This window comes from Amblyomma mixtum, chromosome 10 (genome assembly GCF_055824585.1).
Source record: "Amblyomma mixtum isolate Tamu chromosome 10, ASM5582458v1, whole genome shotgun sequence".
NCBI classification, from domain to species: domain Eukaryota; kingdom Metazoa; phylum Arthropoda; class Arachnida; order Ixodida; family Ixodidae; genus Amblyomma; species Amblyomma mixtum.
Genome location: NC_143021.1, coordinates 171,422,251 through 171,445,475, shown reverse-complemented (window position 1 = coordinate 171,445,475; position 23,225 = coordinate 171,422,251). Strand labels below are relative to the sequence as shown.

Here is a 23,225-nt window from a genome sequence, read left to right as displayed (position 1 = left end):
GGCCCGCTGATCCGCACCGCAGGTGGTAACCTTATTACGCCGTCAGGACGCTGCACCGCGAGAGTTACAGTAAATGGGCGAACCTATGCTACAACCTTCCTGGTCCTACAGAAATGCTCGCGAGACGTGATTTTGGGAATGGACTTCCTGAATGAACATCGGGCGACCATCGACCTTAGATCCAAGTCGATCAAGCTTTCCACGGACAAAGCCATATCTGCCGCGACGACAGCGACTCATCACATTGCCTTAAACGTCCTCGACGAAGCATTGAGCGTGCCGCCCCGATCAAGTGTCGTCGCCTGCATAGGTACTGGAGACATCGAAACTGCCGAAGGCATCGTTGAGAGGAACACCCAGTTACTACTGGATCGAGGACTGGGCGTCGCAAGGGGAGTCGCCCTAATCCGAAATGGCCAAGTCCAGGTGCTGCTAACCAACTTCACCGAAGAATACCGGCATCTAAACAAAGGTACGACGATTGCCTTTCTCGACGTGCTGCCAGACATCAGAGACATATTTGCCCTCCCCGACCAACCCGAAGAACCATCTGACCAAGGCCATCAACCCACGTTCGACATCAACCCGGCATTACCCCGGAGCAGACAAGACCAAATACGCAGTCTTCTTCAAAGGTACAGCGATTGCTTCTCATCGGCATCGAATATGCGACGAACCCGGCTTGCCAAGCACCGCATTGTCACAGACGAACACGCCCGACCACTGCGGCAGAGCCCCTACCACGTATCGCCGATAGAACGCCAAGCTATCCGCAAGCAAGTAGAGGAAATGCTACGTGACGACGTCATCCAGCCATCAAGGAGCCCCTGGGCAGCACCAGTCGTCCTAGTGAAAAAGAAAGACGGCACTCTTCGCTTTTGCGTCGATTACCGCCGCCTGAACAGCATTACGAAGAAGGATGTCTACCCCTCCCCCGCATCGACGACACATTGGATCGGCTATGCAACGCTAAGTACTTCTCATCGATGGACCTGAAGAGCGGCTACTGGCAAATTGAAGTCGACGAAAGAGATCGCGAGAAGACTGCGTTCATCACGCCAGACGGACTCTTCGAGTTCAAGTTTATGCCATTCGGCCTCTGCTCTGCCCCAGCGACGTTCCAGCGAGTGATGAATACAGTGCTCGCAGGCTTGAAGTGGCAGATTTGCCTAGTCTACTTAGATGACGTTGTTGTCTTCTCCTCAAGCTTTGAAGACCACCTCAGAAGGCTTCGGATAGTGCTGGAAACGATCAAGTCTTCAAGCCTGACACTGAAGCCAGAGAAGTGCCACTTCGCCTACGAGGAGCTGCTGTTCCTTGGTCACGTCGTAAGCAAGGATGGAGTTCGCCCAGACCCCCAGAAGACGGCTGCGATCGCAGAATTTCCACAGCCTAATGACAAGAAAGCTATACGCAGATTTCTTGGATTGTGCGCTTATTACCGACGATTCGTCAAGAACTTTTCGCGCATCGCTGAACCTTTGACCCAACTTACCAAGGGGGACGTGTCTTTTAAATGGGAAATGCCGCAAGAGGAAGCTTTCAAAGAGCTAAAGCGCCGCTTACAGTCCCCTCCTGTGCCCGGGCACTTTGATGAAAACGCCGAAACCGAAATCCATACCGATGCAAGCAGTGTGGGCTTAGGAGCGGTGCTCATTCAGAAAAATGGTGGAGAGGAAAACGTTATCGCGTACGCTAGCCGTTCATTGTCGAAAGCCGAAGCCAACTATTCGACGACCGAGAAAGAATGTCTCGCCATTATTTGGGCCACGTCGAAATTACGCCCCTACCTGTACGGACGATCATTCAAGGTTATGAGCGATCACCATGCTCTGTGCTGGTTGTGCAATTTGAAAGATCCCTCTGGCTGCCTTGCTCGTTGGAGCCTGCGTCTGCAAGAATTCGACATAACTGTAGTCTACAAATCTGTCGCAAGCATTACGATGCAGACTGCTTATCGCGAGCCCCCGTAGACGCAGCACCGGGAGAGGAAGACGACGACGCTTTCTTAGGACCGGTAAGCGCCAGCAGTTATCTAGAGGACAACAACAACAACAACAACAACAGTTTCGCGCAGCAGCAGCGCTCGGATTCTGAGTTGCAAAGCCTAGTTGATTATCTGAAAGGCAAGACCGCATCGCCTCCCCGATGGTTCCAGCGCCAACTGTCGTCCTTCGTCCTTCACAACAATGCCCTCCTGAAGAAGAACTTCGCGCCCAACAGGACAGTGCATCTTCTTGTCGTGCCCAAAAATCTCAGGCAAGAAATTATGCAGGCATGTCATGATGAGCCGACTGCAGGGCATCTCGGGATTGCTCGCACGTTGCACCGCATCCAGGAGAAGTACTATTGGCCGCGGCTAGCTACCGACGTTTCCCATTACGTGAAAACGTGCCGTGAGTGTCAGCGACGCAAAACGCCTCCGACTAGACCAGCCGGACTCCTGAACCCCATACCACCTCCAACTAAGCCCTTTCAGCAAATAGGGATGGACCTCCTCGGCCCCTTTATTTTATTTATCTTTTACCCACGGCGCCACTTGGCATTACAGTGGCATTACAATGGCATTACCTGCTGCTGGTAACTTGTCGGCTGGAAGCAGCAGGTTACCCGACGCAGCTACTGTCCAGTGTCGCAGAAGGAGTACTGCAAGAGCTTAGAGGCAGGAAAAAGATCAAGGCCACATCACAAGAAAGGAAGCCGTATGCAGTAATTCCGTACATTCATGGCTTTTCACACAACCTCAAGAAGGTAGGCGAAAACGTTGGCGTAAAATGCTGATGTCAGCACCTAACAAGTTAAGGAGCATGTGTGCCAAGGTAAATAGTGAGCGAACGGGAAGGAAGCAGTGCCAAAAGAAGCACAAGAACATGCGCGTGAAATGTATTAAAAACGTCGTCTATCAGATACCACTGTCATGCGGGCACACCTACATCGGCCAAACAGGGCGCTGTTTAAATGAAAGGCTGCAAGAGCATCAAACATCTTTGAAAGGCGCCATCAGCAGTGAACTGGCGAGACATTGCCGAGAGCATGAATGTGCTCCCCAACTTGGCAACAGCACAATCATATCTACCTACCCAGACCAACGGACGAGAGAAATTGAAGAAGCCATCAACATTCGGCAAAATGGTGAAGAGTGCGTCAGCATCCCTTCCATTTCACATCGCGACAGCGAAATTAACTATGTATGAATGCATAATCTCATGCCACGTGCTTTTTCGTCTATCATACCTTCCCTCTTTCTCTATTTTTTTTCTTCTTTTTCCTTCCTTTTTTGCACGAACGAGAGGTATTTAACCGGTGAACGTGCAATTCTTTTTCTGCTTTTTTTCTTCTTTCTCTTTTTTTTTCTTTCTTTGCTGCCATTACCTGTGTCTACCCAATGTGAATATTGTGTCAATATTGTATAATGTTCTTTCGTTTTCTCTTGTACCTGCTCATTATTGTATACCTGTTATCACGCTTTGCAACTGCCTTTAGTATTAAAAGCCTTGCTGTCAAGCTGCTGCCAAGCGAAAGGGGGCTGCGGCTTAGTCAAGCTGTCTCTCAGCTTTTTCTGCGCCTCCGCTGTCTGTATCTTTACAAGGCAGAAATAAAGAATTTGAATAAAACTTGGTTGTTAGTCAGCGTCGTGTCCCTCTCTCTGCTTCGTCCCCGTTTGCGGTGTTTTTTAGCCTCAGTTCGGTTGTTTTGTTTTTCAAGGACGCGAGCCTTTTCTCAGTGAATGCTATGACCGGTAGATGCCGAGTGTTCGGCAAGAGCGTTTGAAGCCACCTGTCGATCGTTCACGTCATTCTGGTGGTCTCGAAATCTTTATGTGAAATCCCCTGGCTCACCGATGTACACGTCTGCGCAGTCCGCACACGGAATTGCGTGCACCACTCCAGGAAACTCCTTTCTTGAGTGGATCCTTCATTCGCACCAATCCATGTAGAAGAACTGAGTATTGGGCGAGTTGGTGGTGATATTGAAAACCAGCGCTGACAAATGCAGACAGAGGACGAGACGACAAAAACTAAAGGCGCTGAACTTACAACTGCATTTAATTCGAAGCAAGCAGCCATTTTATAAACTTACACACACGCCAAAAGGCGTCTTGTCGAACACAGATGCACTGCAACCTTCCACACGCGACAAAACCGACAAAAACTGATGAAGGAGGAACTCGGTCGTTCTGCGTTTGTTAGCGGCTGTTTTTAATACGATGGAGCACCAATTCATGCATGTGCAGTCTGTACGTCGTAGCGACGCAGTATGCGCGCCAGCGTCTCACTGAACCCTGGGACATACGGAATTGAAGCCCGTTTTTGGGTGCCTCGGGTCAGCTGCAATGCAGGACGGGTGTGACAAAATTCAGCACATTTTTGAAAAAAAAAGAAACAAAAACAGCGCCACGCGGACGCCTCTTGCCGGCGCGCGTCGTAAAACAGGGAAGATTAAAGCCCCTGAGAGCGACTAGCCTTTTGTGTGTGGCTGCCCCCTCCACTGCCGCTCGCCACTTCCCCCCTTCCCCTACCCCTTCCCGAGAGGCGTGGGAGACTGCCCTCTTCAGCTGCTCCTCGCTTGAGTCCCAAAGGGCACTGGTGAAACGGGCGAGAGACGGGGCCTCGTCATGTGGTGTCCCGGACTAGGGACGCCGACCATGTAGCGGGGCCACTGTGTGGCTCCCACTCTATTTCACGAAATAAAAGTTTTCACCACCACCGCCGCCGACGCGACGTCAGCCATGACGTCGAACCTTCTGGAATGTCGGAGACGTTTCTACTCGATGTTGGCCAAGAGGGCACAGTCTTGCGTGTGCTTAGCGATGCCCCATTCCTCTTCACTCGCGCTTCTCAGGCGGCGCCAGACGCGAATAACCTGGAAGCAGTGGCGGTCCTAAGGGGGGGGGGGGGGGGGGGGGGGCGGAGGGGGCGGTCGCCCCCCCCCCCTCCCCCATATTTTTTGCACATCTTCCCGAACGTCCGTTTTCGGGCTCTCACAGGGCGACATGTGATTTTTGGCGTTGAACTGAAAAGCTTTTGCGTCTGTGATGAGTCAAGTAGTCCCCTACTTTATACGTTCATCGTGTTAGCGCCTTTCTTATTTCACAGAATTCTACGTTCGACAGGTTATACGAGTAAAACTTGTAGTTATTATCGAATTATCAGGGTCGTGCCGTGCCCCCATCGTTGTCTTGCCTTAGCGCCGGCGCGCCGACGACGGCGGCGGCGGCAGTGCCATTCATCTGCGGTTGGGGTGGCCAGCAACCTCGTCGGGGCGGAAGGGAGCCACCCATTCATGTACTTATCCCACCATGGGCGAGCAGGCGGGCTGACTTCCCGCTTGCTCTTTGCCAGGTAGTGCACGCCTGACATGAACGCTCCGTGGGTGCTACTTCGGACGGTACGAGGACGGGCGCCCCACCCCGGCCGCTCGGGCAGTGTGCCGCGCGCGCGGTTAGTTCGAGACAGGACGCTAGGTACTATCTGCCGTTTTCTGCAAATTATTGTGCACAATGGCCGCTCGCGCGCTCTTATTTTCGGACAGAGCCTGGACATTTGCGCGCGAGCGACGCGAACTTCATTACTTTGTGTATTTTATAAATAATGTACAGAGTAGAGCACTGCACGGGCCTCAATCTGAGGCCCAAGCCCGGCCCGGGCCCGAGACCTGAAGCCCGAGCCCGGCCCAGGCCCACGGCTTCAAGCCCGGGCCCGGCCCAGGCCCGCTAAATTATTGCTCTAGCGAGCCCGGCCCGCCCGTGAATCCCGGAGTGAAGCCCATCCCGGGCCCGGCCCCGCCCCTTTCACAGCAACGCTTAATAAGGTACACTGCTCACTCCGAGCAATTAGACTCCTACCAGACCGATAAGAAACTGGACGACAAAGGTTCTGGAACGACAGTTTGGCTTGCAGAAAGTTGGTTCTTTTTAACCCAGAAGGAAATGATTAAGAGAAGTGCTCGTCAGGCCCGTCTTTTTGGACAGTGATCTCGTGTAGGTGCGCAAAGAAGTTCCGAGAGCCAAATAAAAAGGGCTGCATAGGCGCGTAATAGACTACTTTGCATTCCCCCATAATTTTAATCAGTTATATTTTGCCGCACGGAAGTATAAACATTAAAGCTGCCTAGCAAGCAGTGGGGTGACATTTTTTTAGTGAACGCGATTTCACAGGTTGAACTCATAGCCGAACTGGTCGCCTTTCAGCAGAAACGAAAAGTTAAAAGGCTTGAGTATTTCACGATGTGTTTTCAGGACTATAAGCGTCCTAAACTAATATGTTCTTCCCGAATCCATTTCTAATAGTGTATAGGTATGTTTTGGGATGAAGATCGATCAATGGCCAATTGAAGACTGGTTTTACTCTTACTGGTGGAGCAGAAGAGAACGCGCGAACCACATCATAACTTACCGGGCAAAACACCTGTCATGACAACCAGGCTGAAGAAGCGAGGAGGAATAGATGTGGTTATGAGATGAGATTTACAAACTCTTGAGAGCTTTTGTGCTATTTCATTAACGACACGTTCCGGTCAGCTGATCAAAAAGAACAAAACGCGTTTTAGTTTGTGAATTTTCTCACGTGAGAAAAATATAGCTATAAAATAAAAGCTATGTTTTTGGGGCTTAAGGGCCCAAGGGGAGTTAGGCTGTGAGAGACACCGAAGTATAGAGGGCTCCGGATCATTTCGACCACCTGGGTTTCTTCAACGAGCAGTGATACTGCAAAGTGCATGGCTGCCATGCTTGCCGCCGAAAGAGAAATGCGGCCGCCGAGGCTAGGAGCAAACCCTGGTTCCCCGGCTCAGTAATCAAGCGCCTTGACCACTAAGCCACCGCGGCGTGGAAATAAGGAAATAAGCAAGTCAATGAATAAAGCTTAGTTTTTTTTTTCTCAGCTCATACTATAACCCATAGCTCATCCGTGTCGCTGCTACAATAGTTAATTAAAAGACTAGCGCATAAAACTAGGACAAAGACAGAGAGGGAGACAGGACGAGCGCTAAACATCAACTGAAGGTTTACTGCTTCCTTATTTTATGTGTAGTAATCCTTCAGTTACCTATGTGAACCTAATAGCAATAACTACTTATCGGGCAAGAGTGCTATCCTTCGCCCTCAAGAATGGACTGGTACCGCCTGAGGTGCAAGCCTTGTTCCATCCCTGCCAAGCGTCCGTGCGACATACTAGAAGAATCACCAAGATCTTCCGTGCCGAACTATGGAGACACATCCGGTATTTCCAGCTGTGCTTGCGTGTGCATGCCGCGACCAGGACAAGCTGCAAGGTAACCTGTGATGCAATGATCAGGACTTTGGCTAGGGAGGCAGCTAATGTTACCGAGTTCCTGTGGTCTTGTGGGCTGCCATCTCTGTGTGCTTGGAAAAAAGCGGAAGAGGACTCTCAAAATGTTCCTAAGAAGGAAGTGTTGTGTTTAGCAGAATGTGGTCTCCCTGATAAAGTTCGAAGGGTTTTGAGCTGCGGGCCTAAATTTTGTAATGAAGTTAACGAGACCCCGCTCGGACTGCTTACCATCCCAAGCAACCACCGATATCCCTCGGACGGCCGACAGAGGTCTGTTTCGGATGTTCTGTACGTCCGCTGAACATCCGCAAACAGCCGGTAGACGTCCGTCGGCCGTCCGAAAGGTGGCCAAAGGTATATGGTTCGCCCGCCGACGGACGTCCAGTTGAGTACGTCCATTGGCGGATCTTTCTCGAATATTCGCATATATGGTGCATGCGTGCTTTTTACACTCCGCGCGATGCAATAAAACCAAAAACAATTTGATGCATAGCACGCATATTTTATTGTGGTTGATGATACATCAGCAGAGCAATGGGTTACATTCGGAAAATTTCTTAAATGTGACTCTTCAAATGTGGCAAGCTTGGGACACACATCCGTAATCTTCCCACCCACAGGATTTCTGAAATAAAAAAGAACGCGGTAAACAACAGTCATGTGAAATAAATGGCACAATGCAGTAGCCCAAGTAAAAACATTGGAACCAATTAATAGAAATGTTTAATGCTGCAAGTATAACAGACAATGCACTTTAACACCTCAAAGGCAATAACAGCTCTCACTTTTCCACACCATATTTGACAATGTATCTGTTCTTTATTTATTTTCATCGGCCTTAGGGCACTAACCTGCGCAGCACTGTATGCGACTGTGCACAGAAAGCCGCAAAGCTTCCGTTGCGAACCACTGCGAACTACACGTGCTTCCTATGGTCTGCCTTTCGCGCGTTGTCACTCTTTATATAGGCACAGTGAACATAGCGATGCCTTAAAAATTAACAAGATGCGAAAACACTCCGTCCCGCAACTTTGAAGAGGAGTGGGAATTAGTCGCGCGAGTTGAGGGCTCCCGCAGCTGTGTGATGTAGGCTCCCGAAAGTGTGAGAACAGCACACACACTTGGGGAAGCCATCTCCTCGCGCTTACTGCTCCCATTGTCCTGTGAACGAATGTTATATGAGCATGCTGCATTGTCCTAGAAGCAAGTTCCAAGAAGTGTACTGGATACATACCTTCGTAGGAAAACCTAGCCTCTGTACAACAACAGCGCTGCGGAGCCGTACTGATGGATTGGATTGGACTGACCGCGAACTGACATCTATGATGATGGTGATAGCAGAATGCACGGGAGTTTTGATTCTTACGAATGGTTTCAATGGGTTTCAATGGCAAGTTTAGCTACCAAAACGGTGGACATGTCGCACAACTCCACTAATTTGGAGAAGTTTTATAAATATAAAACTAGTCATTGAGTTCTTGCAAAATTCTGCAACACCTGCTTCTCCTCTTAGATAAATTTAGCTCGTTGGCGGCTCTTGCACTGCAGGTAGGAGTGGAATCGCACCAATTTACAAACATCTTCGCGTCAAACCCTCCAACTGATGCAAATAAAACAGTATACATACACGAAAGACGCGAATTTTCTGTGAAATAAAAAACGTCCATACTCATGGCCTGGGAAAATACTCGGCCTTACATCCTTCGGACGTACACCTCGTCTCTCATGCGGATATACAAAAGTGGACACTGCCCGTATGTCCGGCGGATGTACGAATACGGATATCCGAAATCGGATTGTGTTCGTACGTCCGATGGACGTCCGATTTCGGCAAAGGACGTTCGGATCTAGCTCGTACGTCCGACGGATATCTGTGGTTGCTTGGGATGGTTAGGAAAGTAGGGCAATGTGCAGACGTGGAAGAGAAAGCTAGATGTATTTCCGAAGGAGTCGACTGCTTCTTAAGTAAAAAACCATGTCCACGTGTGGAAACGCTAGCAGTGAGCAATACAGTTCATTACCTCAAGAGGAATAATCTTTCTTTGTTGACTGCCGATAAAGAGGGGGGATTCGTCGTGTTGCCGAAAACAATGTATCATGAAAAGGCTATGGAGGCTATTGACAAGAACTTTGTTCTCCTAAAAAGATCTGGCAGGAAAGTAAAGGCTGAGGCATTAAAGCTTTGCGAACAGATCAATTTGACAGGACTTCTGTCGTGTCCGGTCGCTGTGTTGAATGCAGCGAAGACGCACACGGTACTTTAAGACTTCGTTTATTTAAAGCCGATGAGGGTGCGACCAGCGTCGACCGAGGCAGGAGCCGAACTGGCCGCCCGAAGAAAGGAGGGAGTGGAGAAGCGTCCACGGCAGGGAGTGGCTTCCCAGAACAGGAGGAGGGTGCGGGGGCGCACCGTGGGGGGGCATCCGGCGACAGCGTGCGACGAGGGGCAAGCGGTCGTTAGGAGGAGGACGCGGGGGCGCACACACAAAAGCAATAAGGGGACACAACACTTCCTTCCCCCTTAGAAAGTTGCCTGGTATCGTGCAGGGGGTCGGCGCTCACGCGTGGAGGCGCGCTGGCTTTGTGCGCTCGGGGGAGAAACACTTGTAGGCTGGCTGTTGTTCGCTGTGTCTCCTAGGTCTGTCCTGGGCGAAGTCTCTTCTTCCGGGAAGAGGTGCCAGGCTATGTGGGAAGATGGTGCACGTGTTCTCTCCGCTGGCGGACAGCTCTCAGACGGCGTCGTAAATCTACGCAGCTGGTTGAGATGTCGGCGTGCTACTGTGCCATGTATGTTGACGAGCCAAGAGCGCAGGCCTATGCGTCTGACAATTGTAGCTTCCTCCCAGCGTGGCTTTTTCAGAAACTGTCGGGCGAGGACGCGCTGCCCCTCATTAAGCGTGCCGCAGCGCGGAATTGCTTTTTCTTCCCGGAACGTTTCTGCCTTTGGCTCGGGGAGGATGGCTGTGAGCTGGGTTCGCATTTCACGCTCGAACATCATTTTCGAGGGGGTCTCGCCTGTTGTGCTCTGAACCGTCGTGTGCTGCTTGAAGAGAAAGCGCGCAAGGCGGCGCTGCAGCGAGCCTGTCTGATCTCTTTCAAGGGCGCGTTTTAGCTCGGCTACGTAGCGCTCGGCTTGTCCGTTTGTCGCTGGGTGGTAGGGGGCCGATGTAACTGATGAGATCCCGTTGTCGCGATAAAACTTGAGGATCTCCGCAGACACAAGCGGTGTTCCGTTGTCCGACACTACCTTGCGCGGCAGGCCGAACGTTGCAAATAGTGATCGGAGGTTGTCAATGACTGCTGCCGAAGTCGTCTGTCCCATTTGCCTTATCTCAAGCCACTTTGTGTAGGCATCTACGACCACAAGGAAAGTGCAGCCCTCAATTGGTCCTGCAAAATCAATGTGCAGTGTGTGCCATGGTGTGTCTGGCTTTTCCCATTCTGGGACAGGAGCTTTCGGCGGGGCGCTCCGGCTGCTCTGGCAAGGCTTGCATTCTCGCACCACTGTTTCGATGTCGTTGTCAATGCCAGGCCACCACATGTAGCTTCTGGCACACTTTTTCATTGCAACGATGCCCCGATGTCCGGCGTGGATGAGAGACATAGCTTGTGCGCGTAGTTCTCTCGGCATCACAACTCGGGACCCAAATATGATGCAGCCGCGATGGGTGCTCAACTCTGTAGCTCGCCTGCGGTAAGCGTCGAAGTTGTCCCCTTTGAGTTTATGCACGTTGCCTTGTTGAACAGCTGTGTAAACTAGCCGGAGAGCTGCGCACTTCTGCGTAGATGCTGCAACTGTGCCTGCTGTAAGCGGAGGTTCTGGCAGTGCTTCGAACATCAGAACGTCTCCTGGTGGAAATGATTCGTCAACAGTTGCGTCTAGTGGCAGACGGCTTAGCGCATCGGCGTTTTGATGTTTACCAACCATGTTCTGGCTCGGCGTCTGGTGTATGCCGCATATCATCACGCCTAGTGGAGAAAACCAGTTTCTCCCTAGAAGGCTTGATCCTGTGCCCTTCACAACAAGCAGAGGTAGCGTATGGGTCTGGCCGTTGTAGTTAACCTGCACGTTGGCAGAGCCCAATAGTGGCAGATTCTGTCCTGACCACGTTCGCAGGTGCGTGTCGTCTTGTTGCAGGGCGGGTGCGTCAGATGGCCATGAAGTTCGGAACGTGTCCTCACTGATCAGAGTACAGGCTGCGCCGGAGTCCACCTCGAACTTAATCAGCTGGTGATGTACGCTTACTTCTGTAAAAATCTTCGGTCGCGTGCCGAGATTCATGGTGTTCAGGTCGTACAACACAGATGGTGTTGCTGATGTTGTTCCATGGAGATCAGATAGCGGCGTATTCTCTGAGGCGTTGACGCTGTGATTAGGCTGGGAAGGTGACTTTATCTTGGCAAGTCTCCGTTTCGTAATGCATGCTCTTTCGATATGCCCTCGCTTGTGGCAAAAATTACACGTGGCTGACTGGAATCGACATCCCTGGGGGTTGTGTTGGTCGTCACACCGCCAGCAGCGTTGTGCCTTTTTGACCGATTTTACAACAACAGAAGGCTTGCGCACCTGGTTGCTTGTCTGGTGTACCGGCTCGGTGTTCCGGCGAATCCCTCTCTGCTGGTGACCGGCGCTCTCCGCTCGAACGGCGATGTCGTAAGCTTTGCTGAATGTGAGGTCCTTCTCAGCGAACAGGCGCTGCTGCAGTGACTCGTCACTCAGTCCGCACACAAATCTGTCGCGTAACATCACGTCCAAAGGAAGCATGGTGGTGTTAGCAGAAGAAGCTGCGTCTCCCTCCTGCCCGGTAGCTGTTGTCGACAGCGTTCCAAAATTGCAGTCGGCAGCGAGCTTCTTGAGCGCGGCTACGTAGGCGCTCACAGTTTCTCCTCCCAGTTGATCTCGTCGTTGGAAGCGAGCCCGGCTGTAGACCTCGGATGGCCTTGGGTCGTAGTGCTTTTGCAGCGCTTTTACGATGTCGTCGTAAGACACTGCCGCTGGTGTGCTTGGCTGAATAAGGGCGCAGACAGTATCGTAGGTCTGCTCCCCGCACAGCGTCAGCAGGTTGGCCCTCTTCAAGGCTGGGTCTGTGATGTTGTTAGCTTCAAAGTAGAACTGAAGGCGTCCAACCCACGATGACCACGATGAGCCGTTGAACTCTGGTATCTGATTGGGAAACCCTCGCGTAGCCATGGCTTGTCAATAGCGTTGCGTAGCGCGGGTCGAATCCACTTTCTCGTCGCCACTGTCGTGTCCGGTCGCTGTGTTGAATGCAGCGAAGACGCACACGGTACTTTAAGACTTCGTTTATTTAAAGCCGATGAGGGTGCGACCAGCGTCGACCGAGGCAGGAGCCGAACTGGCCGCCCGAAGAAAGGAGGGAGTGGAGAAGCGTCCACGGCAGGGAGTGGCTTCCCAGAACAGGAGGAGGGTGCGGGGGCGCACCGTGGGGGGGCATCCGGCGACAGCGTGCGACGAGGGGCAAGCGGTCGTTAGGAGGAGGACGCGGGGGCGCACACACAAAAGCAATAAGGGGACACAACAACTTCATAAGTCAGTAAAAGCAGCGAATATGCAGGGGCTGAACGTTTTCTTTTCCGCGAAGACACACAAAGAGGGCATGCCTCTCAGAGCTATTGTATCAGAGAAAGAAGCCTGGCAAGGCCTGGTGTCAAAATACCTACAAGAGCACCTTAGCCAACTAGACGTAGAAGACCCTTTTCGAGTGCACAACTCAAAAGATGTGATAGAATTTTTGGCAGCGCAAGGTGGTGCTTCAGGAGCTAATTTCGCGTTTTCAGTTGATGTTGAGGAGCTATTCTATTCCATACCACAAAAAGAGTTGTTAGATGCAGTAAGAGAGCGGATTGAAAGCTGGGGGGCTGTGAAGTTTCAGAATAGTAGCGGGGTTTCGGTAAATGACTTTATAGCCTTAGTTAAGTGTTACCTCTCATCCACTTACATTTGTTTTGATGACCGATTGTTTGTGCAAAAAGATGGCATTTGCATAGGGTCTTGCATAGCCCCGATTCTTAGTGAAATACTTTTAGGACAGTTTGACAAGCGCGTTGCAGCGTGCATTGAAGACGAAAAGCGTGTTGTTAAGTGTTTTAGGTACGTGGATGACTTTATTGTGTTTATGCATGTTAACAACGAGAGCGACAAACCACAGGTTGTAAAAAGTGTTCTAGAGATTTTCGGTGATTGTTCTGGCAAGCTGAGGTTCACGCATGAAGTTCCAGTGGACGGGTGCCTCCAGTTCCTCGAGCTAAGTTTGTTCTTTGGCACTGGGCACATCTGTTGGTCGTACCAGCCGCGCACAAAAAAAAAAGAAATTTTAGCGTATAATTCGGCCCATTCTAAATTGGTAAAACGGGGAATTGCAAAAAATTGCCTGCGGGGTGCTCTCGAGAAGTCCTGCCAGCATAAGATTGAGGACAGCTTGCAAGCGCAAGTGCACCGGTTGAAGAAGGCCGGTTTCCCTAACGACACAGTGATGGCTGTGGCAGAATGCCTCCTGAAGGAAGTCGGGGCAGGTGGCCGCCCTGGCATGGCCGCCGGAGAAAGTGCGAAAAGGCTCAGGCGTACGGCCATACCGTACGTGCACCAGCTTTCGCACCGGCTGAGGAAAGTTGGAGAGAAGTGCGGTGTGGACGTCATGTTCACCGCCCCCGAAAAGCTGGTGCGCATGTGCAAAGCCGTCAATGAGAAGAGGAAACCGGTATGCACCATAAAACACGAGTGCAAGTTCGTTCCGTGCACTGCTGGCATTGTATACCGCATACCCCTCTCCTGCGGTAGATGCTACGTGGGACAGTCTGGACGCTGCCTAAATGAACGGCTACGAGAGCATCGCACGCTGGTGGATTCATTGGCGGGGGGGCAGCCATTTGGCTACGCATTGTAAGCGGTGCGGGTGCGTGCCGGCGTTTGATGCCACGTGTGTGCTTAGTAGGGGAGGCACGAGGTTAGGTCGTGAGATTTGTGAGGCTTATCACATTATCAGGGAAGGTGACAAGTGTGTAAGCACGACGTCACTTGCCCTGACCAGGAAAGAAACCATGTATCTTCGAAACAGTTTGCCACTTCTTGATTAGTTTTTTGTAACTCAGTGTGCGCATGTGCCACTGAAGTGTTTTAAGTACATGTTTGGTGTAGTAAACCTTCAGTTGATGTTTAGCGCTCGTCCTGTCTCCTTCTCTGTCTTTGTCCTAGTTTTATGCGCTAGTCTTTTAATTAACTATGTCAAACCAACTAGCCCAGCTTTCCGCCTTGGCTGCTACAATGCCGCAGTTGTGGACTTCACTCAGCATTAGTTGGTTTCGTTTGCTGGGATTTAACGTCCCAAAGCGACTCAGGCTATGAGGGACGCCGTAGTGAAGGGCTCCGGAAACTTCGACCACCTGGGGTTCTCTAACGTGCACTGACATCGCACCCCGTACGGAAATGTCATATCTGGTTTGATATGAAAAAATCCAGATATGAACAAATAGGGAATTGGGCATATAAGGTCTTATATGAATATACGGGCGTATATAGCCTGATATGCCCAATTCCCTATATACCATTATGTGAATGGAACTCATATAAGGAAATATATGTGCATATGGTCGTATATGTCCTGATATGCCCAATTCCCTATATAATCATATCATGATTGAACTCATATAAGAATATATCTGGCATATATGGCCTGATATGCCCAATTCCCTATATATCCATATCATGAATGAACTCATATATGGATATATCTGGCATATATGGCCTGATATGCCCCATTCCCTATATATCCATATCATGATTGAACTCATATATGGATATATCTGGCATATATAGCCTGATATGCCCAATTCCCTATATATTCATATATGGATTGAACTTATATATGGAAATATATGTATATATGGTCTTTATATAGCCAGATATGTCCTATCCTTATATGACCATATCTGATGGAGCCCATATATGGGATTTCTATATATGGTCTTTATATACCCAGATACGGCCAAATCCGTATATAGCCATATCTGCGAACAGTCATATATGGATGAATATACTAATATGGGCCATATATGGCCAAATATAGATAAATCTGTAATGTCCATATTTGGCTGGAGCTTATATATGGAGCTAGTTCTATATACGAATATATACTGACAGATCTGCACATAACCTTATATACTTTTGGTTAAATGTTGAGGGGAAATTTTCCCTAAGGCGGAGCAAACTTCCATTAAGGTATTAATTACTTATTCGCATCCATCCAAGCACAGTCATACACCATGTCCCCAGACCAGGACGAATCTTTTTACGAAAGAGCAAAAGTTTCTGGGGAAGCTGTGTCGGGTCCCTTTGTAGCCGTGTGACTGCTTGGCGGAATGAAAATGAGTGATTAATCCCTTATTAAAACCTTATAAGCTTTCATATGGAAATATATAATAAATGACAGCCTATGTATATGTGCCCTCATACGGCGAGATCTACCGAAGGAGACGGTACAAAAAAAATTGAAGAAATCCAACGATTTGCGGCGCGCTTCATCTGCAATCTCTGCAAGCACCTAGGCTCCCCTTCTCTAATGTTGCATGCTGCTACTATCACATTAGCCAATAAAGAGTGAACCTGGGGCGTGGCGTCTCCAAACAGTGATGGAGGGCGGCCAAACAAAAGATGTAATGAAATTAGTTGCAACCATTGCAGAATGCTGTCATACATATGCCGTTATCGCCACATGCAGACGTAAGCGACTGTGCAGTACGTCCTTACCGCTACTACTTCAGATTAATACAGCTTAAACTTTTGACGTAGATTTTTATTTTAAAACTTTGAGAGATACGTTGGTGCTGTGTAGAGGGTTATACAGGATGGTTAACATTATGTAAGCGATAAACCTGATTTAATAGAGGATTAATTAACTAACATTAACTAATAAACATTTTATTTTGATTCTAAGGGGCAATATTATATTGCGAAATTAAAGGCCATCATCGTAAAAGGTGAGCCCAGTTTCTAACTTTTTTTTTAATTGGTATAGGAGTTTGAAATATCGGGCGCCAGATTTTGCGCATTTCAAAGCTCGCTGAGTTGGTTTACCCGCATTGAAAATGCATAAAACTGTCGGTCACTTTTTTTATGCATCAAACACGAACACCGTTTGTGTATTTTATGATGTAGAAAAAGTTGCTTTGAATTCGGCGACGATACGACGCGCAGCGACGCGTTTATGAATATGCGAAGCGGACAAGGCAATTCACTGAGCTTGCAAGTGTGTATGTTCAGTATTTCGAACCACATTAACGATTACGAAAATTTAAAAGCTAAGGTTATCTTTCCTTACTGACGGCCTTCATTTTCGCGATACAGACTTACGCCCCAAAATCAAAATTATGAAAGCTGATTAGTTAAATATAATTAATCATTTTTCAGATTATTGAGCTCTATTACGTACATAATGCCCGTCTTGCTGTACGGTCCACCTTCACTGACCAAACCAACATATCTCTCGCACTTTGTAAAATAAAAATCTGTAAACGTTAAAAAAATGTCATCCAATACATCTCTAAGTGCTGCTTTAAATTGAAAAACCACTCGGTTTTATACTGCTCTAAAGCTCCTGATAATCATATAGCATAGGTAACACAAGTAACACAACTACCACACAGAAATTGCGCAGGAAATTTTATTGGGGTACATTTAATGCTCTTGTGGTTCTATAGTTCTGTATGCTTCTTATCGTCGATGCTTTTCTTTCTCGCTCCTTATTTCGCTGAGTTTAGTGCCCACGGCCAGCAACAGCAGCTTTCCGGAGAGTTCCCGCCCCTTCTTGGTCGGCAGGGCCGTTGTGTAGGCTGCGTGGGAGATAATTTAGAGCGATCATGATATAAATCTGCGCATAACTTGTGCACTGAATCCGAGACAGCCTACCGCAAAATCCATTGTGGGCTGGCTATTAAAGGTGCCCTGCGACGTACATAAAGCATGGGCTCTTTAATCTTTGTATGCAGAGTAAGGGACATTGTGAGTCCTGAACGCGCAATGAGATCACCGAAATCATGATATTTGATATTTTAATCTTCGCTAGAAATGCTTGTTTCGAGCCGATGGTGTCGCAACGCGGCGGCCATTTGCGGCAGCGGAAATGAGGTGGCATCTAGATAGGGCGCTGCCTTTCTCATTGGTTGGGCGTCCAGTTTGCATATTGTTCCTTCATACTTGCGAAATGGATCCAAAATATTATGTCTCTGAGTACTGCAAGCTTTTTCGCATGCCACAAAAACTGGAAAGAAGCAGGGAAAGCGAACGAAAACTAACAAGAATACAGCTAGGGGCGACACATTCCATACCGCTGCAAACCTTCATGGCGGCCAGCGCTGTTCAAAAAACGTTGGCTCAGACCAGAAAGTGCGCGCGTCGAAGGGAAGCGCACCTGAAGTTTGCTTCCACTGCACCAGCGCCACTTCTCCCCTGCCGGTCATTTTGGAGTTGCTGTCCGGGCACGTCGCCGGCGGAGCGCATTGAGCCAGCAGGCTGTCGGCTGGTACGCGCGTGCTGCTCGCGCAGCTGGCACTCTCTCTTTCATTGTGAGCACGTGCCGTCCTGCTCGCGGGCGCACAAAAGTGGTGTTGCCGCTCGCTGTGAATTCCGCGACGTTCTAAGAGTGGAGAAACTGGTTGTGTGTGCGGCTGTCACAATAGTTCTCTGAACATCAACGGCCAAGGAATGCCCGTGTAATTCTACAGATTTCCTGGTGATGTCCTACATTCTTGGGAAAAAAAAAATTTAATATTGGAAAATTGTAACGTACAGTAACGGAAATATTGAAGGTAATGGTCCACCCTTTCTATATGCAGCAAAATCTTAAATATTTTTCATCGCTCGTATCGAGCAGTTGACGATAGGAAAAACGTTAATATGAAAAAAAAGAATGCAAGCTTATCGATGGGAGATTGCTATAGTCAAATCTTCCAGTATATGAAAAAAAAAATGCGGTCATACATTTTTTACTATTCAAAAATGTTTTTGTCCGGAATTGTTGCGTATGAAATGGATCAGAACGAGAAACGGCAGGCCTCGATAACTGCTATGGGCAGGGTGAAGTAAGCTTTTTCCTGTTACTAAACACGTTTGGTATGTCGCACGCGTAATATTATTTCTGCGCAGTTTTTGCTGTAATTCACTAAGCATGCAGTGCGTTAGCGCATGCAGTAAGCATGCGCTAACGAAACTCATTTTTTTTTACCGTTTTTTATTTTGGAAACTGACTGCAGCTAGCGTCATTATGCAGACGCGTGTGAGGCAAGGTCAGTGATCGCCTGAATGTTCCGACTTGTGACGCCGGGCTCAATTTTCGAAGTTGCTTTACATGTAAAAAATTTCAAAAAATAAAAATAATCAAAATGTTTGCTTGCACATGAATGAGCGTTTGCATATGAGCGATGGCTCTGCAAATAATTGTTTTGGGGATGCGCGTGCGCTGTAATCGAAATTAAAATAAATATACGAACCGCTTATCTCCGTTGTAGCGATTGACAAACTAGAGCATTTTTTCTCTTAGCCGTATATAGCAAGCAGCTGGTAGGCGCATTTCGTGCGTGTTTTCGTTTTTCTCCTCAGCCTCGCGTGTCGCCTTAAGGCCACTTTATTTTAAGTTAAAATAAAAATTATTTCCATCATTTTTCATCGAAACACGTAACAAAATCATTATTATTTGGCCAACAAACCTGCATGCACCGAAGTGCTCAGTCACCCAACGAAATTAAGCATCTTGCTAAGATGGCCGTGCCAAAAAAAAAAAGGTATTTACCTCGAATTCCACGTCTTAAATGATCTCGTCATTTACTTGCGATACACATTTCGCCGTTACGGTACCGGCTTTTTCGTCAACAATCTGCTTCACGTAGTGGGCCTGATCCACTAGCAGTTCTTTTTTCAAGTTCGCAGCGAAAAAAAAAATTCACTGTCCACTATTTCTTTTAACCTACATCTCAGTGCGTACTGCCGCGACCGAAAGAAGTGCGAACAGCGGAGTGCCTAGGCTCTCCGCTGTTGGAATTTATTTTCGTCACGCTTATACTTGGCTCGCAACACAAATACGCTAGAGACATCCGTGATACAATAATGTACGACTCTAGCGTCTTTTTGTTACTACCGAGATAAAAACGCATTGAAGATAAATTCCGACTGCGCAGCGCGTGGGCGCCGTGCTGTTCGCATTTTTTTCTAGCGCCCCTGTACATTTTGCTAATCCTCTGAAGCTCGCCAGTGTTCAAGCACGAGGGAAAAAGCTCGGGACTGCACAAAGAGATTTGCAGGCTGGCCAACACGTGCAAAGTACGTGCAGAACTGGCTTTTTTTCAGGGGAAAGCGCGCTGCTCGCGCAGCTACTCAATGGGAGGGGTGACCGGTTTGCCCGGACAAAAATACGGAGTCGGTCGGAGAGGGCGCTTTTCACTGGCGTCCGCAGCGCCCCCCTGCGAAGCTGCGGTCCCCTATAAGCCAGTCGACACACCTTGCCCAAAATGTGAAGAGAAAGGCCGGACAGGAGACGGGAGTCGAGTTTGGGAGGGAGGGGTGCTACCGCTGACAGCCTTGCAGTCCGACTCAAAAAGAAACTTCTGGGAGCTTCCTTTGTCGTGTCACCCCTGCCCTTACTACGGCGTCGCGTACACGGGGGGAAGACGCCGTCAAAATGCGCGGCTGTCTACAGCCCCGACAAAGCAACAACTGCATGCACGCTTCCGCTGCGTGGGCGCTAGGCGCGGTTCTGATTGGTAGCGCCCAATGTCGGTACAGGGTGAGTGAAATGGGAGAGTGGATTCTCAGAGAAAAGCTCAGGCGTTTTCGAGCTTTTCATTTCGAATTTTCAGAGTGGAATAACTTTCGCTTGCATGCCCCGATTTCAATAATTATTTTTGCTCTGGTCTCTGGAACCCATGATGAATCTATTTAATAATATTAACTGGTAGAGAGCAAATCATCGCGATGCCCCTTTAAAAGCTTAGTCTCATGCTTTTTTTTCGGGCTTTACCATTAAAGTTTCCTGGCACAACCGCGAACAGAGACAAGTATACGCCAATTGTTTCTGAAACACGTTCGTTCGCACTAACCACCCGAAATAAAACGCGTACCAGCTCTTCATTCCACTGCTCCTGCTTAGCTGTAGAGCGCAAGCCTTGTGGCAAATGTAATGGGCCCTTGTCACCTCATTGGATACGCAGAACGCAGCAATGCTGATCCCGTGTTAAAATAGAATTAGCACTATTACTTACGACAATGAAAAGGGTTCAGTTCCTGATACGTGCATATGAGAGAATCCATTACAGCTTGCTGTCTACGTCTCGTTACTTAGAAAATACATCCCTAACTAGCCCCGCAATGTGCTTAGTGAGGTTAGTCTATGTTTTTTGCGTTACACAATTCATGTCATGCACTTGAACTACCGCTGGCAGGAACGCAACTCGGTGGCGGAAAAAATTTCGCTACTGAAAAATGAGAGATTACTCTCCGACTGCACATAGCCCAGCTTACAAATAAATCATGCATTATGATACCATTTAGCTTAATTTATAGCCCTATCATCGAAAACTGCCGACAGCATTGGCAAAGGTAAACAACAAAGCAATACGGGAAAAACAGTAAATGGTTGTTCACGCTTACCTGAAATATTGATGATTGCAGGTTCACAGAAACCTTGGTATTTCCCGCTCACTTGCACCCTGGATCCTTCCGATGGCTCATCATCCCATGCATGCTTGGCGCAGGTCATTTTAACGCCGTCAAAAGTGTCTTCTTCCTCAAAACGCACAAGTGTGGCGCTGTACCATGATTTCAAAGGGAAAACAAGTGGATGCAACAACGGGTATAACCGGAAATTGCTCGCCCGGCAGGAAAGTGCGTAGCGCACTGCAGGGTCCGGCTTCTAGCTCTGTGCAACAGACGACAGTCAAGGGTGGCGCCACCAATGCCTTCCTTAGCAGATATCTGTGCATATCTGTGCATGTCAGATATTGGCACCTGCGCACGGGCGCTCACGCGCGCGTCAGAAGCGGGGTCCGGTTTACAACAATGGGAGGACCGCGGGGGCTCTCGGGGACTCTTTTTCTTCATGGCTTGAAGCTCTTTCAGCCTCCCCTAAATTTTCTTGGAATCCTTGCAGATCCCAAACCATCTCTTGTTCACGGCTTGACATTTTTTTCAGTCGGCTCCCGAGGGGGAGCGAGCCAGCACCAGGAGCATGGAGGTTCATGCCACTTTTCGACGCCCGTCGCGGCGCGTGCTGGGCGCGCAGGCGCTTCGCGTGTATGCCTTGGAAGTGTCCATCGAGATGGGGCTTTATATCGCGTGTATCTTTATCAATATAAATATAACTAACGATACCCCTGCTGCGTCGTTGCTTGAAATCCCGTCGAACCGATCGCCACTCTAGTCGACGGAGCTTTGCGGAAATTGAGAAAAAGATATCTTAGCGGAAATTTGAGCACTCTTCGGCGTCCGGCCGACATTCGACGGTTTCAAATGCTTACGAAATGCGAACAGAGACCGCCCCTGTCATTGGCGGTGGCCGTTATCTTGCCTCAGAGCCGCGTCCCGCAACTGTTTCGGCCCTCTTGATTTCGACATCTGCTGCTCACTTGTTTCTTCTCCTCTTTGTTTAGCACACTGCTTGCGTTGTCGCTAATTTAGTGCTTCAAGTTAATGACTCGTCATTCAGCATTTACAGCGTGCGCGTGAAATTTCAGCGGGAATACACAAATGTCGACTGCACTGCAGTACCACCGTTGTCTGCATACCTGTGATCGTTTGTATGGCATAAAACGCAAGCTATGTTAACTATTCCCTTTCTGATGCGCGGATTGCAACTGTACTTGTTTACAGAGCATGATCACTGCAAGAAGACCGGATGTTTGCGACGAAACACTTGATAGCCGGAGAACTGGCGCTTTCCGGTCGTGGTAGATCCGCTTTCTTCCATACCACAAATATTCGGTGCTGAACTGCTTTATCCAGAAGCATGTTCGACGATTAATCGCATCGACGAAAATGATCTCATCTGTTATCCACGAGCGGCGTCAGTGGTCGACTGTTGACGGCTCCCTAAAGCAATGCTTGGCATGCCGGGTGACACCGGTGCTTCCCGCTCGTTCTATTCGTCCTGCGATATCAGCAATCCTCCGCTAAGGGTTACAGTTTCCAAAACTTCACTTATGACCATTTGCATTCGCCAAACTTGTGTATTCGCTCTCCACAAAAGCCGAGATCACATACGCGAACAATGCCGACTAGCGCTTATTCGTCGAAAGCAAGGGTCTCATCGAAGCAGCTAATGGCGGCGCTGGAGAGCTCGGAAAGCGCCGTGATATGGTCTGGTTGCGTGCACAATGGACTTCAATTCTAGAGACAAAAGCTATCTTTCTCTGATTTAGTATTTTTTGCAGTAATATGGGGAGTCATCATATTAAGAAGCAAACAGAAGGATCGTGAGCGTCAGGTTCATTATAAGGTTCAGGCTGTACAATCCAGCCGGAATGAAACGCGAACACGCATATCACCTTCCTTTTCTACATTGCAGAGAGGTGTTCACTTGCAGCCAGTTTAAAGATATGTACTTCGGTAGACCCTTCACCCAGACACAGGAATCAGGCTAGTTCTGCACTACAGTTGAAAGTAGACAGGAAAACTATTTTGTTTTTTTCACATGCGCTGTTCGCTTGCCATGCTGTAGACGGAACAAAATGGGCTATTAACGTGTGACCAGTAAATAATTTACATTGCATTTTTTTTTCTCTCATGGTGTTTCGAATGGGGTTTTAATAGCCGGCTGGGATGTCGATGTTAAGTATAGGCACCATGCGCTGCAGTTTGGCGAGCACGAGTGACGTCATCTGGGTAACAGGGAATGGGGGGGGGGGGGGGGGGGGTGGACGTTGCTCTCTCGTTCA

At 48.8% G+C, this 23,225-nt stretch overlaps 1 long non-coding RNA gene across 1 annotated transcript; it reads right to left on the bottom strand.

Moving 5' to 3' along the window:
- Window positions 1–16,950: 16,950 nt before the first annotated feature.
- LOC149327728 (uncharacterized) lies at window positions 16,951–21,631 on the bottom strand. Its single transcript, XR_016286222.1, has 2 exons — window positions 20,944–21,631; window positions 16,951–17,135 (listed from the first exon to the last, which is right to left on the bottom strand). It is a non-coding gene; the product is annotated as an uncharacterized LOC149327728 (long non-coding RNA).
- Between the last annotated feature and the right edge of the window lie 1,594 nt (window positions 21,632–23,225).